Source organism: Sus scrofa, chromosome 13 (assembly GCF_054392235.1).
Source record: "Sus scrofa isolate SSC_HxYL_T2T_F1_AM1 chromosome 13, Sscrofa_HxYL_maternal_Yorkshire_Landrace_v2.0, whole genome shotgun sequence".
In the NCBI taxonomy this organism is placed as follows: Eukaryota; Metazoa; Chordata; class Mammalia; order Artiodactyla; family Suidae; genus Sus; species Sus scrofa.
The window spans coordinates 60,413,695-60,433,943 of NC_139395.1; the positions used below are offsets into that span (position 1 = coordinate 60,413,695).

Here is a 20,249-nt window from a genome sequence, read left to right on the forward strand (position 1 = left end):
TATACCAGTGTTTTCTTAGGTCAGTCTCCCAAGACAAAAGAAATAAAAGTAAAAATAAATATATGGAACATAATCAAACTTATAAACTTTTGCATAGCAAAAGGAACCATAAAATGAAAAGATAACTTACAGACTAAGAGAAAACATTTGCAAATGATGTGACTGACAAGGGCTTAATTTCCAAAATATACAAGCAGCTCATACAATTCAATAACAACAACAACTAAAACCCAATTGAAAAATGGGCAGAAGACCTAAAGAGACATTTCTCTAAAGAAGACATAGAGCTAGCCAATAGACACATGACAAGATGCTCATCATCACTAATTATTAGAGAAATGCAAATCAAAACTACAAAAAGGACCTCACGCTAGTCAAAATGGCCATCATTAAAAAGTCCACAAATAAGAAATGCTGGTGAGGGCATGGAGAAAAATGGAACCCTCTATGCTATTGATGGGAAGGTAAACTGGTGCAGCCACTATGGAAAACCATATGGGTGTTCTTCAAAAAACTAAAATTAGATTTGCTGTGTGATCCAGCAATCCCACTCTTGGGCATTTACCCAAACAAAGCTATAATTGGAAAAGATACATGTACTCCTATGTTCATAGCATCACTATTTACAATAGCCAAGACATGGAAACAACCTAAGTGTCCATTGACAGATGAATAGATAAAGAAAATATGGTATATCTATACAGTGGAATATTACTCAGCCATTAAAAAGAATAAAATAATGTCATTTGCAGCAACATGGATGGACCTAGAGGTTATCATACTAAGTGAAGTTAGAAAGAGAAAGACAAATACCATACGATATCACTTATATGTAGAATTTAAAATACAACACAGATCAACATATCTACAAAACAAAAACAGACTCACTCACAGATATAGAGAACAAACCTGTGTTTCCCAAAGGAGGGGGAGTGGATAGGGAAGGGAAGGATTGTGAGTTTAGGATTAGCAGAGGCAAACTATTACACATAGGATATAAAAACAATAAGGTCCTACTGCATATCACAAGAAACTATATTATATTCAATATTCTGTGATAAACCATAATGGAAAATAACATGAAAAAGAATATGTGTATAAATGTGTCACTGATGCATAGGAGGAAACTAATAAATTGTAAATCTACTATAATTCAATAAAATATAAAATAAAATGATCCTTGTTTCCCCATAACTTTACAGAAAATGTTTACACCTCAGAGCTTAGTTCACACAGCCTCTTCAGTTTGGCTCCTGTTACCCTCCTGGCCTCATTTCCCACCAGAAAAAGGTAGCAATTCAAATTTTTCTATATTACATTGTCCTAAAGCAATTAACACTTGGTTTCTACCTCTTGCCCTCAGGCAGTCTCAGTATAGGAAGCTTCCAATGGGTCTTGATGGCAGAAAGGTTTGATCCAGGCCTGAAAACTCAAGTATCTACTGGGACCAGGCAGGAAACATCAGCAGTGAGTGAGCCAAGAGGAGATATAGGCAGTTACCGCTTAAACTTAGTTAACTATCTTGCTTGGCAGAAATAGTGTCCCTGCCTATATCAACTATAGTTGATTTACAATGTTGTGCCAATTTCTGCTTTACAGCAAACTAACTGATATATATATTTATTTTTTCCATCATTGTCTATGCCATTAGATTGGATATAGTTCCCTGTGCTATACAGTAGAACCATAGTGTTTATCCATCCTAAATGTAATAGTTTATATCTCAGGGTCCCAATCTTGTTACATCTTTAAGAGAATCCCATCTAATTCAGATTTTTATATGATCTCTCCTAATTCTTAAAGCTTGACAAGGAATTTAAAATATTCTTGAATATCCAAATATATTCCAAATATATATCCAAATAAAATATCTTCCAGGGCTGCATATGACTATGAGCTACTATTTTCAACCCCTGGCCTTATCCTTCATGTATGTCAAAATTAGAAAAATAAACTAAATGTATAAAAGCAGTAAGAAATGTTAGATTTTATAGATATAAGTTTTACTTGTTCAAATCATTCCAGGCCTTTCAAATACTATATAAGCATCGCCTTTTATGGGAAGCCTTCCTAGGCATGCCCACAACTTCCCATTCCTCCATCAATCCATCCCCTCTACCACCTTCTTGGTCCAAGTCTGATTACTATATGATCCAAGATGGCTGCTAAAGCCCCAGCCATCACATCTGTACCCCAGGCAGTAGGATAGGGGTAGGAGGTGAAGTACCAAAGGGGTCTTCTCCTAGATGAGTCAGTCCTTTTCAAAAAAATTTTAGAAGACTTACTTCAAAATTCCACTTTCATCTCACTGTCCAATCCTAGCTACAAGGGGTTAGGAAAATGGAGTTACATCACCAACTAGACTAAAATCAAGAGTTTTATTTTAAAAATAAAAATCGTTATTAACTGGGCAATTAACAGTCTGTTTCATATTTACTGACTTGTTTCCCTGCTTCTGCTATTGTTCCTACAATTTATTCTCCAAACAACCATTGATTCTAAATTGGATTATACTATCCTCCTCAGTTTAAGCAATTTTATGAGCTTCCATTTGTTCTCATGATAAGACCATAAGCTTCAGGAAGGCCTAAAATGTGCATGGGATTCGGCACTGCCCTCCACTTCCGTCACCCCCAAGTCTCATCCTCTACCTTCTCGCTCTCATTCTTGCTCCACTTAGACTGGCCTTATTTCAGTTCCTTGAATGTGCCAGGCTCTTTCCCACCTTTGCATAAACTGTTGCCCCTGCCTTGAACTCTATGCCTCCAATGGATTGATACCTCCAAGCATCAAATTAAATGTCAGGTACTCAAGGAGGCCATTCTCAGCACCCCAGTCAGAGCATCTACCCATCCCCATCCTTCTTGGGTCTGCATGCTCATTCGCAACCTCTCCATGGTTCAGAATAGCATGTTGATGTGTATCACCATCTCTGATGGCCAGCCTTCCTCGCAAGACTCTATCGTAGTCAGGACAAGGGAACATGTTGGGCCTGCTCCCTTCGGCAGGCCTTCTAGTGCTTGATAGATTAGAGGCATTCGGTAAACTTTTATTTGCCTGGATTGATAACATAAGTCAGTGTGTTTGTTTGGCCTTACTAGACTTAAATATGTAAAGGTTATGTGAGACCCAACCAAAGGTGTATAAGCCACCCTGTCTCCTCAAATCCATCACAAAAATTATGAATCTAGGATGATCTCAGATCCTGCCCACCTAGCCACTTATCAATGCTAAAGGCACCCACCCCATCTCTTTCTTTCTTTTTTTTTTTTTGTCTTTTTGCCATTTCTTGGGCCGCTCCTGTGGCATATGGAGGTTCCCAGGCTAGGGGTCTAATCAGAGCTGTAGCTGCCAGCCTACGCCAGAGCCACAGCAACGCGGGATCCGAGCCGCATCTGCAACCTACACCACAGCTCACAGCAACGCCGGATCGTTAACCCACTGAGCAAGGGCAGGGATCGAACCCGCAACCTCATGGTTCCTAGTCGGATTCGTTAACCACTGCGCCACGACGGGAACTCCTCTTTCTTTCTTACCAGAAGAGCCTTTCGGAGCCTTCCCAGCTTAGTTGTCCTAAGCTGGGTGATGAATGTCAAGTGGCTGCTCCCACATCTGCAGTTCAGTGGAATGTATTAACCAAAAATCAATAAATAATCATTTGCAGGGAGAAAATGCCCATTTGTTTCCATTTTGGGATACCAGCTGGAATTACTTCAACCAAAAACAAAAACTAACACACACAAGATAAACAAATTCTACTTCATGAAACTATTTTCCTTTAAAGCTGTGCCTTGTAAAGGAACGAAACAAAACATAACTTAGGAAGGGAACTCTTAAGAAAGTTATCATGCAACTTTATCTGAGGGCACAGAGCGAAGGTGAATGGGGAGTCCATAAACCGATGTGCTGGCAACAATGTCTATAGCTGGGGCAGGGGAAGCCTATCAATTATTGATACTTGGCGGTCTCTAGAATATGTGATGCATTCCATCCCGGCTATATCAGAGGCAGTGGAAAAGAAGAGAGAAAACTGTTAGGATTCTCTTACTCACCCACAGTGCTGACATTGGTTTTCTGCTCCAATTACTGTGGGATCTTGAGAGTTTAGGGTGACGTTCTCTCTCCAGACGAACTTTGGCCAAGTGTTGGAGGATGGGAGGCCCAGCAGATGTCAGCACCCAGATGGTCCAAATGAATGCAGGTTTATGTCTTTCCTTCTCCATGGGAGACCTCCAGAGATAGTATCTCACAGCCTTAGACCAGATGCTAATCAGATGATATCCAGATGCTCTATAAACATGTGTCAGCAGTTGAAAAGATCTACTCTAATTGGGACAAAATTACTTTTTTTCCAATGCTGTAGGTAAAATGCACAAGTAAAAATGGAACTCCATTCCTGTTTAAATATACCCTGAGGTGCTTTGTTTTTCTTTTTCACAAAGAAAGTTGAGGTTGAGCAAACTGTATGTATCTGTAGTAAGTGTGTAGGAAGGAAAGGGGTGAAGAGAGAAAGCAATCCAGTAGCTTCTCTAGCTCCCTTTGCTTACAGATAACACCTCTCACTGGTTTAAGAGCCCATCCCCTGATTTGAGGACTATCTATGTTTTAATAAATCCTTTTTCTTTCTTGCTGATTGTGGGGCTGCCAAAGCTAGGAAGCATAACAGTTTTTTTTTTGAAAGCATAACAATTTGATACCAAAGCATAACCCAGAGTGTTTCCTTGAGCATATTTTTCAACAGGTGCTTCAACCTCTGTCTGCTGAGTGCCTACCTTATGCCTGGGGCAGCAGGGAGACATCAAGGAACAGGGTTGTAGACAGCTGTGAGCTTTTAAGAAACTCAGAGTGTGGTAGCACTGATGGACAAGTAAACAGGAAATTATAACACATATGGAAACACTGTGCTAGAGGGACATGAGGATGTTAGGCTTCTCCAGCCTCAGCCTGGGGAGAGTGATAGTTTGAGAAAGCTTTCAGGAAGAAGAGCCATAGAGTGAAGGAGCCAGGTGAAGCAGAGGTGAGAAAATGGTGTACTTCAGGCAGTGGAAACATACCACTGACTATGTCAGTGGCTATAAATTACACACATTTTGATTAGGAGAAAAATAATTAACACTGTATAAAAGTGGAGCAAGTTCCATATTATGAAGCATATGGATGAACATTTTGGAAAATTATAAAAATAGATTTCTAGAGTAGGTCGGAGGCTGTACTGGGTCTATGGCCCAACCCCAGAGCCAACCCAGATACCCGAAGGTAGAGTTAAGGAATGTGAATTTGTTTGAAATTTCCCTAATTAGTCATTTCATTTCCCTAACACCTATTTCATGCCCATTAGGTATATGAGGCTATTAGAATGGCTATTATTTTAAAAAATGGAAAGTGATAAGTATCAGCAAGGATGTGGAGATAATGGAATCTTCTGTGTTGTGGGAAGGAAAAATTATACAGCTACTATGGAAAACTGTATATTTCCTCAACAGTTAGATATTCAATTACTATATGACAGAACTATAATAAAATTTTAAAAAATTGTATGGACACAAAAGATCCCAAATAGCCAAAGTAATCCTGAGGGGAAAAAAAAAAAAGAGCTAGAAGGATCAGGCTCCCTGACTTAAGACACTACTATAAAGCTACAGTCATCAAAACAGTAAGTACTGGAACAAAAACAGAAATATAGATCAATGGAACAAGATAGAAAGCCCATAGATAAACCCATACACCTATGGTCAACTAATCTATGATAACAGAGGCAGTAATACACAATGGAGAAAAGACAATCTCTTCAATAAGTGGAGCTGGGAAAACTGGATAGCTACAAGTAAAAGAATGAAATTAGAATGCCCTAGAAAATACAAAAGACAAAAAAAAAAAAAAAGAACATTCTTTAACACTATGCACAAAAATACACTCAAAATGGATTAAAGACCTAAATGTAAGGACAGATACTATACTATGAAACTCCTAGAGGAAAACATAAGCAGAACACTCTGACATATATCACAGCATTATCTTTCTGGGTGCACCTCCTAGAGTAAGGAAAATAAAAACAAAAGTGAACAAATGGCACTGAATTTTAAACTTAAAAGCTTTTGCACAGCAAAGGAAAACCATAAACAAAACAAAAAGACAACACACAGAGTGGGAGAAAATATTTGCGAATGAAGCAACTGACAAGGGTCTTATCTCCAAAATGTACAAATATCTCATGTAGCTCAATATTAAAAAAACAAAAAACCCAATAAATAATTGGGCAGAAGATCTTAATATATATTTCTCCAAAAAAGAATACAGATGACCAAAAAACACATGAAAAACTGCTCAACATCACTAATTATTAGGGAAATGCAAATCGAAACTACAATAAGGTATCACCTCACACTGTTCAGAAAAACCATGGTGACATCTGCTCCTAGGTGACTAGCAGTTACCTTCATGAGACTAGCAGCAACCTTCTGTAAAATGGGTGCATGGCTGCATGTACCTCCCCCATCCCCCCACCTCTCTGGAGCACATTCTCAGAGGTATCCGAAACACTACCTCCTTGGCTATAGTCCTCATTTTGCCCCAACTAAAAACGTAACTCTCAACTTTTTAGGTTGTGCATATATTTTTTCAAGGCAACATAACCAAAGGAATTAAAAGCTAGGACTGAAACAGACATTTTTACACCTGTGTTTCTAAGCAGCATTATTCACAATATCCAAAAGGGGGGAACAATACAAATCTCCATCAAAAAATGAATGGAATGACAAATGTGATATCTATACATGCTGTGGAATATTATTTAGCCATAAAAAGGAAGGCAGCTCTGACACAAAGCACAACATGAACACTGAAGACAGCATCCTGAGTGAAATGAGCCAGGCACAAAAGTACAAATAGCGCACAATTCCACTTAGATGAAAAATCTGGACTGGACAACAGAAAGCAGAGGAGAGGTTACCAGGGGCCAGGGAGGGGGAACAGGGAGTTATTGCTTAATGGTTATAGAGTTTGGGGTAAAGGAAGAGGATTGGAAATAGAGAGTAGTGATTGTTGTATAACATTGTGAATGTGCTTAAGGCCACCAAACTGTGCAATTAAAAGTGGTTAAAATGGTATATTTTACGTCAATTATATGTTACCGCAATTTTGATTTTTTTGATTTTGGAAAAGTCAGTCAGTAGACTTGGAGCCCATAGTTTTGGAGAACACTGAACTAAGTTATTATACATGTCTAGGAGTTTCAGAGGCTAAAAAAGCCTAAGCCTAAGTATTTGCATGGCATTCAATTAGAACAAACAGTAAGGTCTACCTTTGGGAATTAGCTAACTTGTGAGCACAGATGAACTCCAAACCTTCCTGGGATCTTCCTAAGCCAATAAAGGACCTCCCTCTGATGAAAACAGTGAAGGAAATCCAAGGTCTTTTTCTCTAGGCAGAGTAGCAGACTGGGAGTAGTTCAGCTTTTTTGCCCACATCCATGAAATCCCCTTCAGGGAAATTCCATTTTTGTGTATGTCAAAACTATTCAATAGAAGCCCACAAACTTCCACCTTCCCTTCAGCAGACACTATGCATTTTATATGCACATCTGCACTTTGCATCTTTAGACTTGCATCAACCTCCAAAAGGTGGAATGGAAGAAGGGTACAGATCAGTATCTTAGCCTGGGTTCTCTGAAAAGCAGAGCCCAAGCCAAAGGCTTCAGTGCAAGTAGGTTTCTTTAGGTCCTAGGAGGCAGGAGTGAAGGATGGAGGGGTAAACAAGGAAGAAATGAAAAGTCTATACTAAGAATAGTTGTTTAGTTAGATACCTATATGTGCAAGAAATAATCCCACAGGACATTTTGAGAAGCCATTTTAATGAGAAGCTGGGACTGTCCACCTAGGAATTGAAAAAGCTCAGTTCCTTGAGATCAAGAATGACTGACTTCATGAGTATTCTTGCACTGTTCACCTTGGGTTGAGTGTTCAGGGTGTGAGAAAAAACTCAGGGCAGGAAGCAAGAGGCCAGTGCTCCAGGTCAAGAAACCCAAGGAGAGGCTGTGTCAGACTATGACTGCATGAAGCTACTGATGCCTAGGTTATCCTCATTGGCAGAGTAAGAGGTGCAGTAAGAGGCTGGGTTGAAGGAAGTACTGTACAAGATGGGTCCAGTGTAATAGAAAAATACCCAGAAGTTCCAACCAAGTTTGTGACTACATAGGAATTCACAACTGCCCCAGAGACTACAGATGGGCTGCCTGCTAAGCACCAGATCAGTGCATGGACTTGTGTACACTCTGACGAAAATGGCAGAGATCAATTGAGAGAAGAGGCACTATAGCTCACAAAAAAATAATGATTATTTGATTTCTAATTCTGACCCCCTGTAAACCATGGGAAAATACAGAAACAAATTTTATTCTTTCCATCATTTATCCCAAGTGGGATTCTTTGCCCCAAATAGCCACTAGTTTCTAAAATCAGACGCACTCACTTGCAGGGGAGGCAGGGATGTGGAATGGGAGTGGGGGGTGGCTTGTAATGTTACTCAGTGGTTCTCAAAGTATGGTCCCAAACTAGCAGCAGCATCACCTGGAAACCTGTCAAAAATTCAAATTCTTAGGCCCCGCTGCAGACTTCCTGGATCAGAACCTCTGGGGTGGAGTTGGGTAATCTGTTTTAATGAGCCTTCTAAGGTGCATTCAAGCTTAAGAGCTGTTGCCTTAGAACAACATTTAACGACTCAGTCACATGCTGTTGAACAGGTTTTGAGAATCTTGCATTAGAGAAAGGGGCATACAACCATAACTCCATTTTCACTTGATACCAGCAAACACTGAACATGCTGGCAATGGCTTCTCAGGGCTGTTGTAACAAATTAGCACAAACCAAGCAGCTTGAAACAGCAGAAACTTTTTCTCTTACAGTTATGGCGGCCAGACATCCCAAATCAAGGTGTTGGCAGGGGTGTGTTCCTTCCAAAGGCTCTAAAAGAGAAAACTTCCTTGCCTTTTCTTGTTTCTGGTGGCCCTGGGCATTCCTTGGCTTCTGGCCACCTTATTCCAGTCTCTGCCTCCTCTGCCCATGAGTCTCTATGTGTGCGCTCCTTTCTCCCTTCTCTTTTTTTTGTTTCTTGTTAGGGCTACACCCAAGGCATATGGAGGTTCCCAGGCTAGGGGTCGAATCAGAGCTGCATCTGTGGGCCTACACCATAACCACAGCAACGTGGGATCCGAGCCACATCTGCAACCTATGCCACAGCTCATGGCAATGCCGGATCCTTAACCCACTGAAGCCAGGGATAATACCCACATCCTCATGGATACTAGTTTGGTTCATAACCACTGACCCTCTCCTTTCTTGTGTAAGAACACCAGTCATTGGATTTAGGATCTGCCTTAAACCTCAGATGGTCTCATTTGGAGACCCTTAACTTAATTATGTCTGCAAAGACCTACAATCGAGAAGGTCACATTAGCAGGTATTGGCTGTAAGACTCAGAACTCAACCCACTACAGCTTCCAACAAACTAGAATTTAAGTCTTCATAAAACTCACCAGTTGCTTTTTTCCCTAAACAGGTAAGACAATCTAAAATCTAGGAGATGGGATTAAGATGGCAGAATAGAAGGACTAGAGCTCAACTTCTCTCCTAAAAACAACAAAATTCACAACTAAAGGCTGAGCAATCTTCAACCAAATGGACCGGAAACCTTAAAAAAGATACCCTACTCCAGAAGACAAAGAGGAGGCCACATCAAGAGGTAGGAGGAGCGATTATATGATATAAGCAACCCCATATCTCCCAGGTGGGAAGCTCCACAGACTGAAAACTAATTGGTTCACAGAGACTCACCTACAGGAGTGAGAGTTCTGAGCCCCACATCAAACTCCCACGTGTGGGGATCTGGCACTGGGAGAAAGAGCCCCTGGAGTATCTGGCATTGAAGACTAGTGGGGCTTGTGTGCAGGAGCTCTACGGGACTGGGGGAAATGGAGACCCCATTCTTAAAAGGCGCACAGACTTTCATATGCACTAGGTGCCAGGGCAAAGCAAAATATCCATAGGAATCTGGGTCAAACTTGTCTGCAGTTCTTGGAGGACCTCCTGGGAAAACATGGGTGAATGTGGCTTGCTGTGAGGGAAGGACATTGGAAGCAAAGCTTTTGAGAATATTCAGCAGCATGCCTTTCTCTGGAGGTGGCCATTTTGGGAAAATTTGGCCCCACTCATCAGCTTTGAGAAGCCCCAGGGCAAACAACAATCCAGGTGGGGTCACAGCCCCACCCAACAGTAAACAGGCTGCCTAAAGACCCCTCAGGCACACAGCTGCCTCTAATCCCATCTAGAAACTAAGCCCCACCCACCAGAGGGATAGGAATCAGCTCCACCTACCAGTGGGCAGGCATCAGCCCCTTCCATCAGGAAGCCTACATCAAGCCCTTGTACCAACTTCAGCCACAAGGAGGCAGACATCAGATGTAAGAGAGGTTACAACTCTATTATCTATAAAAAGGTCAACACACACCAAAAACCTATAAAAATGAAAAGACAGAGAACTATATAACTCATATGAGGGAGAAAGAAAAAAAAACCTGGAAAATTGGCTAAGTGATCAGGAGATTCTCAGCCTCCAGGAGAAAGACTTTAGACTGTTGATGCTGAAGATGATGCAAGACATTGGAGTCAAAAATGGATAACTTACAGGAAACACTGACCAAAGAGATACAAGATATAAAACTGAAACAAGAAGAGATGCAAAACAAAATAACTGAAATAAAATTCCACTAACAGCAGCTAACAGCAGAATACAGGAGGCAGAATAATAAGCGAGGTGGAGGACAGATTAAATCACTGATGTGGAACACAAAAGAGAAAAAAGATTGAAAACAAATGAAGAGAGTCTCAGAGAAATCTGGGACAATGTTAAATGTACCAACATCCATATTATAGTGGTACCGGAAGAAGAAGAAGGGGGGGGGGGACAGAAAAAATATTCCAAGAGATAATAGCTGAAAACTTCCTTAACATGGGAAAGGAACCACTCACCGACATCCAGGAAGCACAACGAGTACATTATAAAATTCCAAGGAGGAATACCCCAAGACACATATTAATCAAACTGACCAAAATTAAAGACAAAGAGAAAATCTTGAAAGCACCTAGGGAAAAGAAACAAGTAACATACAAGGGAACCCCAATAAGGTTGTCAGCAGATTTTTCAGCAAAAACTCTGCAGGCCAGAAGGGAGTGGCATGATATACTTAACGTGATGAAAGAAAAAAACCTCCAACCAAGATGACTCTACCCAGCAAGGCTCTCATTTAGATTTGAAGGAGAAATCAAAACCTTCACAGATAAGCAAAAGCTGAGAGAATTCAGCAACACTAAACCAGCGTTACAACAAATACCAAAGGAACTTCTCTAGGCAGAAAAGAAAAGGCAGTAACAGGAAACAAAAATATTACAAATGACAAGGCTCACCAGTATACATACAGTAAAGATACGAAATCATCCATGCACAATTATGCCACCAAAATCAGGAATCATGAGAAGAGGTGGGTACAAATGCAGGACACTGGAGATGCACTTGCAATTAAGAGACCAACAACTTAAAACAGTCTCACGTATATATAGACTCTTATATCAAAACTTCAGAATAACTGTAAACCAAAAATCTACAATTGATACACAAAAAAATAAGAAAAATCAACTCAAATATAACACTAAAGATAGTCATCAAACCAGAAAAGAAGAGAACAAGAGAAGAAGGGAAGAAAAAAGAGTGACAAAAACAAATCCAAAGTAATTAATAAAATAGCAATAAGAACATACATATCAATAATTACCTTAAATGTTAATGGACTAAATGCCCCAACCAAAAGACAAAGACTGGCCGAATGGATATAAAAATAAGATCCATATATATGCTGTCTTCAAGAGACCCACTTCACTTCTAGGGACACAAATAAATTGAAAGTGAGAGGATGGAAGAAAATATTCTATGTAAATGGGAATCAAACGAAAGCTGGAGTAGCAATACTCATAACAGAAAAAATAAACTTTAAAATTAAGACTATTTGAAGGGACAAGGAAGGCCACTACCTAATGATCAAAGGATCAATCCAATAAGAAGATAGAACAATTTTAAATCTCTATGCACCCAACACAGGTTCACCACAATATATAAGGCAACTGCTAACAACTTTAAAAGGACAAATCAACAATAACACAATCATAGTGGGGGGCTTTAACACCCTACTTACAACAATGGACAGATCATCCAGACAGAAAATCAATAAGGAAACACAGGCCCTAAATGAAGCATTAGACCAGATGGACTTATTAGATATTTATAGGACATTCCATCCAGAAGCAACAGAATATAGATTCTTCTCAAGTGCACATGGAACTTTCTCTAAGATTGATCACATCCTGGGCTACAAATCCAACCTCAGTAACTTTAAGAAAATTGAAATCACATCAAGCATCCTTTCTGACCACAATGCTATATGACAGGTAATCAACAACAAGAAAAAAACTGCAAAAAACACAAACAAGTGGAGACTAAACAACATGCTACTAAACAACCAATGGATCACTGAAGAAATCAAAGAGGAAATTAAAAAATACCTAGAAGCAAATGACAACAAAGATATGACACTCCAAAACCTATGGGATGCAGCAAAAGCTGTTTTAAAAGGAAAGTTCATAGCAATATATGCCCATCTCAGGAAACAAGAAAAATCTCAAATAAACAAGCTAACTTTACATCTAAAGTGGCTCGAGAGAGAAGAACTGACACGACCTAAAGTTAACAGAAGGAAAGAAATCATATAGATCAGAGCAGAAATCAATGAAATAGAAATGAAGAAAACCATAGAAAAGATCAATGACACAAAAAGCTGATTCTTTGAAAACATCAACAAAATTGATAAACCCTTAGCCAGACTCATCAAGAAAAAAAGAGAGAAGACTCAAATCAATAAAATTAGAAATGAAAAAGAAGTAACAATGGATATCACAGAAATACTAAGGATCATAAGAGACTGCTATATGCAACTATATGCCAATAAAATGGAAAACCTAGAAGAAATGGAGAAATTCTTAGAAAAGTACAATCTTCCAAGACTAAACCAAGATGAAATAGAAAAGATGAATGGACCAATCACAAGAATTGAAATGGAAACTTTTATTAAAAAACTTCCAACAAACAAAAGTCAAGGACCAGATGGCTTCACAGGCAAATTCTATCAAACATTTAGAGAAGAGCTAACACCTCTCCTTCTGAAACTATTTCAAAAAATTGCACAGGAAGGGATACTCCCAAACTCATTTTATGAGGTCACCATTACCCTGATACCAAAACCAGACAAAGATTCCACACAAAAAGAAAACTACAGGCCAATTTCACTGATGAACATAGATGTAAAAATCCTCAACAAAATACTAGCAAACCTCATCCAACAATACATTTACAGGATTGTACATCATCAATCAAGTGGGATTTATCCCAGGGATGCAAGGGTTCTTCAATATCCACAAATCCATCAGTGTTATACACCACATTAACAAACTGAAGAATAAAAACCATATGATCCTCTCAATAGATGCAGAAAAAGCCTTTGACAAAATCCAACTCCTATTTCTGATAAAAACCTTTCAGAGAGTGGGCATAGCAGGAACCTACCTCAACATAATAAAGGCCATATATGACAAACCCAAAGCAAACATCATTCTCAATGGTGAAAAGCTGAAAGAATTCCTGCTGAGATTAGGAACAAGACAAGGATGTCTGCTCTCGCCACTGCCCTTCAACATAGTTTTGGAAGTCCTAGCCACAGCAATTAGAGAAGTAAAAGAGATAAAAGGAATCCAAATTGGAAAGGAAGAAGCAAAACTATCACTATTTGCAGATGACATGAGATTATACCTAGACAATCCTAAAGACTCTACCAGAAAACTGTTAGAGCTCATCCATGAATTTGGTGAAGTCACAGGATACAAAATTAATACACAGAAATCGATGGCATTTCTGTATACTAGCAATGAAAGATCAGAAAGATAAACTAGGGAAGCAATCCCATTTACCATTGCATCCAAAAGAATAAAATCCCTAGGAGTAAACCTACCTAAAGAGACAAAAGACCTGTACTCTGAAAACAAAGACACTGAAGAAAGAAATCAAAGATGACACAAATAGATGGAAAGACATACCATGCTCTTGGATTGGAAGAGTTAATATTATCAAAATGACAGTACTACCTAAGGCAATCTACAGATTCAATGCAATCCCTATCAAATTACCAAGGACGTTTTTCACAGAACTTGAACAAAATATTTCAAAGTGTGTTTGGAAGCACAAAAGACCCAGAAGAGCCAAAGACATCTTGAAAAAGAAAAATGGAGCTGGAGGAATCAGGCTTCCAGAATTCAGACTATACTACAAAGCTACAGTCATTGAAACCATGTCATACTGGCACAAAGAAATATAGATCAGTGGAACAGGATAGAAAGCCCAGAATTAAACCCACACATCTACAGTCTATACTAACTAATCTATGACTAAGGAGGCAAGAATACACAATGGAGAAAAGACAGCCAGTTCAACGAGTGGTGCCCGGAAAACTGGACAGCCACATGTAAAAGAATGAAATTAGAACACTCCATAATACCATATACAAAAATAAACTCCAAATGCATTAAAAACCTAGATATAAGACCAGATACTATAAAACTCTTAGAGGAAAACATAGGCCAAACACTCTCTGACATAAACAACAGCAACATCTTCTCAGACGGTAAAAACAAAAATAAACAAATGGGACCTAATTAAACTTAAAAGTTTCTGCACAGCAAAGGAAACCCTAAACAAAATGAAAAGACAACCCACAGAATGGGAGAAAATCTTTGCAAATGAATTTACTGACAAGGGATTCATCTCCAAAATTTATAAACACCTTCTACAGCTCCATACCAATAAAACAAACAACCCCATCAAAAAATGGGCAGAAGATCCAAAGAAGACATACAAATGGACAAAAAACACATGAAAATATGTTCAACATCACTCATTATTAGAGAAATGCAAGTCAAAACCACGATGAGGTACCACCTTACACCAGCCAGAATGGCTATCATCAAAAAGTCTACAAACAATAAGTGCTAGAGAGGCTGTGGAGAAAAAGGAACACTAGTACACTGTTGGTGGGATTGTAAATTGGTACAACCACTGTGGAAAACAGGATGGAGATTCCTCAGAAAACTAAAAACAGAACTACCATTTGATCCAGGAATCCCACTCCTGGACATCTATCCAGAGAAAACCATGACTGCAAAGACACATGTACTCCAATGTTCATTGCAGCACTATTTACAATAGCCAAGACATGGAAACAACCTAAATGTCCATCAACAGAGGAGTGGATCAAGAAGATGTGGTACATATACACAATGGAATATTACTCCGCCATTAAAAGGAATGAAATACCGGCATTTTTAGCAACATGGATGGACCTAGAAATCTTCATGCTAAGTGAAGTCAGCCACCAACATCAAATGCTTTCACTGACATGTGGAATCTGAAAAAAGGACAGACTGAACTTCTTTGCAGAACTGACTCACAGACTTCGAAAAACTTATGGTCTGCAAAGGAGACAGTTTGGGGGTGGGGGGATGCGCTAGGGGTGTGGGATGGAAATCCTATAAAATTGGATTGTGATGATCATTGTACAGCTATAAATGTAATAAATTCATTGAGTAATAAAAATAAATAAATAAAATAAAATAAAATCTACAACCATTTGATCACTTTTTCCCTCCACAAGAAACAGGCCAACAGAATCCTATGTAACAGACATGGCAAGTCCCCAGCTTTGTGTAAAAACATTATCACCCAGACTGATGGTCCAAACTACAGTGACTCCTTGTCCCGGCTGCTCAGCTGAGGCCATCTCCCTCCTTCGCCCCAGATGTCCAAGAAACATGTTAATTAATCACATGCAAATGCCTGGTTGCTCACAAGGAAAGCTGAAGGACACAATTACTGTCTCAAACTCTCACTACTCAGGAAACCTCTGCTCCAAACCAGAGCTCCCTACATGCTGGCCCCAAGGCCCTGTTCTCTGTCTTCCCCAAGTCTGACCATGGCAGTGGGGGAAAGATGGTTTCCTCTCTACCACATCACCTCAAGCATGGCCACAGGCCCTCTCAACTTAGGCACAAGCCCAAGCCCAAGCCCATCCCAGGTCCCCCACTGAGCTGGTTCTGGTCTCTGTCTAGTGTGGCGCCATCTTGTTGCACAACAGTAGAGGCATAATTTGTGTCCTTTTCCTTGAGCATGGTGCCCTCATGGGCCATGCAGGACCATTGCCCTGACAGAACCAGACAGCACATCCACTCTTGGGACCTCTCCACACCTCGGAATCTTGGCCCGAGTCTGCTCTAATCTGACTGAAGGAAATCATCTCTTCTCTCCAAAGTGAATTTATGCCCAAGTCAATTGGCAGTGGGATCATTTGTTCCCTTTAGGGAAGGACTGCCCCAGCCTCACCCTCAGGGATGAAGTTTGACCCCACAGTCCAGGAAGACACTTCCTAAAAGCTTGGACATTCTAATAGGTCCCCAGCCAAATGCTATTTCAATCATATCCATGCCACCCTTGTTGCAAATATAATTATTAAAAGATATTTGCAGTCATTACACATTAGAGTGTTGGAAAAATAGTTTTTAAGAAAGGAAAGTAAATTTCCTGATGCACTTACCAAGTATCACTCAAAAGGTGACATCACGAATTAGTGTCAATATGGACTGGCCCTTACCACCGGCCAACCTGGAATCTCTCCGGGGCTCACAGATGGGATGTGGGATGGATCAGATCCCAAGGCATGATCACTTGATGTTCATCCTTTTCTAGACTGACCCTGGTGGAAGAGGGTGAGAGGAGATGATAAAATGTTTCCTTGGGACAATAAAGGGAGCTGGGTCCTGTCTAGAGTTCAAGCAGCATGTTAAACCTTCTATTCTACCCCAACATCTCCTGTAACTTCCCCAGGAGAGCTGGCTCCCAGGCTTGGAAGCTGGGTGATGGATTTCACCTGAAATAGGAGTTGATAGGAGTGAGGAGAAGAAGTGACCAGAGGAACCAAGCTGACCTATTTCATCTCTCTTCTTGGCTCAGTATATTTGGGATTTATTCGTACCCACTCCCCTCTTAGTAAAGGATAATTTGCCTTTGCATCTCACATGTATCTTTTTTTTTCTATCTGGGGCATTGAGAGAGCAGCAGACTTGACCAAGAGCACAGAGCTGACAAGGGGCAGAGCCTCAATATAAAATATGAGCAGTGTGCATAGTTCCCTTTTAAGGGTCCCCAGAAACATCTGAGTAGGACCAGGCAAATACTGTCTCTTCTGGTTGGTTCCAGATTGATCTTCCTACTGCCCATTTTCAATGGCTTTGCCATACAGCCTCTTCTCAACAGATTTTCCAGCTTTTCCTCACCCTCTTTCCTTATGATGCCCTCAGTTCTGATCAAACAGAACAGTTCAGGATCTCAACTTCCCTTGCTTGAATTGAGGTCACAGTCTCTGCCTCAGTTTTCTTCTACTCCAAAATGATCCTGCACATTGTTGCCAGAGTAAGTTTTCCACAAAACAAATTGAGTCACTTCATGACCTTAGAGCTTAGAGGTGCCTCATTGCCAGAGAATGAAGCTCAAATTCCTTTGTGTGGTACCCAAGATCTTTGCTGCCCACTCCACCTGTCTCGTGAATCTTGTCTATCTCCCCATCTATCTCCCTGCCTTGTCTCCTGGCTCCTAGGATCCTACCCACAGTAAAGCCACAAAATTCCCAAATACCTCACACTGTTTCATATTGCTGGCTCAGGCTTTGTGGTTCCCTCTGCCTTTCCACTTTATCTTTACCTGTTAAACTCCTACACATCCTTCAAAACCAAACTTAAATATTTTCCTTGAAAAGTGCTTACGTCTATTTTTCTTGTCTTTGACCTTGAATTACTTAAGATCAGAAGCCATATCTGGAGTTCCCATCGTGGCACAGTGGATATGAATCCAACTAGGAACCATGAGGTTGCAGGTTCGATCCCTGGCATCAATCACTGGGTCAAGGATCCAGTGTTGCCATGAGCTGTAGTGTAGGTCGCAGATGGGGCTCGGATCTGGTGTGGCTGTGGCTGTGGCATAGGCTGGCAGCTGTAACTCTGATTCAACCCCTAGCCTGGGAATCTCCATATGCCATATGTGCAGACCTAAAAAAAAAAAAAAAAAAAAAAAAAAAAAAAGACAAAAGACAAAAAAACCCAAAAAAGTCTAGAAATTATATCCTTTTAAATATGTCTGGTGCTCAGCACAATGGTGGCACAGAGGAGGTTCTTTATGAGATTTTGGGAAAAAAATGTTTTATAAAGAACCTACTATGGGTCAGCCACTATGCTCAGCCCTAGAAATATAAAAATTTAACAGCAAACAGTCCAAATATGCTATTTGGGGCTGAAGGAGGAATACTCTCTTGGTTTCATTTGCATTACCTATGATTTGTGACAGTAGCTGCTGATTCATACAATTTTTTCAAGTCACGTGTCTCATTTAAGCAACAAGCTTGTTTTTAAGAAGTAGTAGGTAAAGTAGTGTTTGATACAACTTTCATATAATAAGGATTTAAATGAAAACATATCTTTTGTGGACTTCTTACAGTGCACCAAATTTATACACTTTGGCAGAAATACACAATTCCTGAAAAAATAGATCCTGACACCCATATGCTCACCGAAGTGTATTATTAACATTCTTTGGTACACAGTGTGGCAGGCACTGGATCAAATTATGCTCCCAAGATTGTTGTGCTGCTGAATGAAGAACCTTTATCATGGAGGTGTTAGCTTTGGCTACTTGACAGCTACATTACCGTCCTATGTGATAGAACATGAAGGATGAAAGGGGAAAAAGGTCTATTTCCAACCAACTTTTATTTCTCATGGTGGAGTCTCATAGAAGGGAATGAGAGGAGAAAAATCAAGCATCCAGTAGAAATAATGAAATAGAATTGGTAGGCAAGCAAATTCAGATGATTCACTTAATTTCATTCCACAGAACATACAAAAGTTACCTAGAAGTTTGCTCATTAATACAATCCTCTGAGAAGGTGAAAAAGTATACTTGGCCCAATCTAGAGATGGGCTTTTCTCATGATGCTTTTATCACTGTTGACAAAGACCCATTCAGAGGATACAGGTAGGTAGGTCCTATCCAGATGTCAAGCTTGTTGAACCATTAGTGCTGGGAACTGGAGGAAGCCATGCCCTCCCTCTCCTTTCTCCTTTCCTGAAGGTCCTGCCGACTTGGTTCTTGGCTGAAATATGGCTTCACAGGATCCTACGGGAGAGGAACACTTGACGGTGAAGGCAGAACAAAGGCCCTTTTCCAGTGCTCTGTTGACATTGTTGATGTGGTTTCATTCATTATTATATCCAGTGCTTACCTGGATGGCCCAGCTAACAGAAAGACCTCTTTGATATCCCTCAGGGGCTAGCAGTGCATGTTCAAGATTGAGGAGGATACAGAAAGCAGAGGGCCCTCCAAGGCAGAAAACGGAGACTTGGAGAGCTGCAATATTCCTGTTCTTTGGAGTCCTGTTTCTTCCTGGGTTTCTTCTACAGCCTATTCTCTGTAGGGCACTTTCCTGACCATTTTAAGAGTGTTATTTTCAGCTATTAGCACATGAGGTTGAAACCTTGTTTGTGCTCTAGTTGCTGTGCCTTGGGTATGAGCTCTTGGTCTCAGTCTTTACAATTATTTTTTGATTTTGAACTTAATTTTTAAATTGAGGTATAACCAATATACAATATTATATTAGTTTCAGGTGTACAGTATTGTGATTCAATATTTTTATAGCTTGCACTCTGTCACTACTATAAAATATTGGCTATATTCCTTGTGCTATACAATATATCCTTGTAGCTTATTTATTTTATACATTATAGTTTGTACCTCTTAAATCCCTACCCCTATCATGCCCCTCCCCCCTTCCCTCTCTCCACTGGTAACCACTTTGTTCTCTGTGAGGCTGTTTCTGTTTTGCTATATTCATTCATCCGTCTTATTTTTCAGATTCCACACATGAATGATAATAACATTCAGTACCTGTGTTTCTCTGTTTGAATTATTTCACAAAGCATAATACCCTTTAGGTCCATCCATGTTGCTGCAAATGGCATTATTTCATTCTTTTTGTGGCTGAGTAATATTCCATTATGTGT

At 40.0% G+C, this 20,249-nt stretch overlaps 1 protein-coding gene across 3 annotated transcripts in view; it reads right to left on the reverse strand.

Moving 5' to 3' along the window:
• Positions 1-3,252: 3,252 nt before the first annotated feature.
• Positions 3,253-20,249, reverse strand: part of LOC110256261 (uncharacterized) — a 32,037-nt gene continuing 15,040 nt past the window's right edge. Inside the window, exons 7-9 of one of the 3 annotated variants that reach the window (XR_014823453.1) lie at positions 19,100-19,365; positions 16,736-16,894; positions 3,253-4,230 (exon numbers count right to left, since the gene is read on the reverse strand). The gene's annotated coding sequence lies outside the window, so the exon portion shown is untranslated. Of the gene's footprint in view, positions 4,291-16,735; positions 16,895-19,099; positions 19,366-20,249 lie in introns of all 3 variants that reach the window. The other 2 variants (XR_014823452.1, XR_014823451.1) reach the window with 2 other exon arrangements.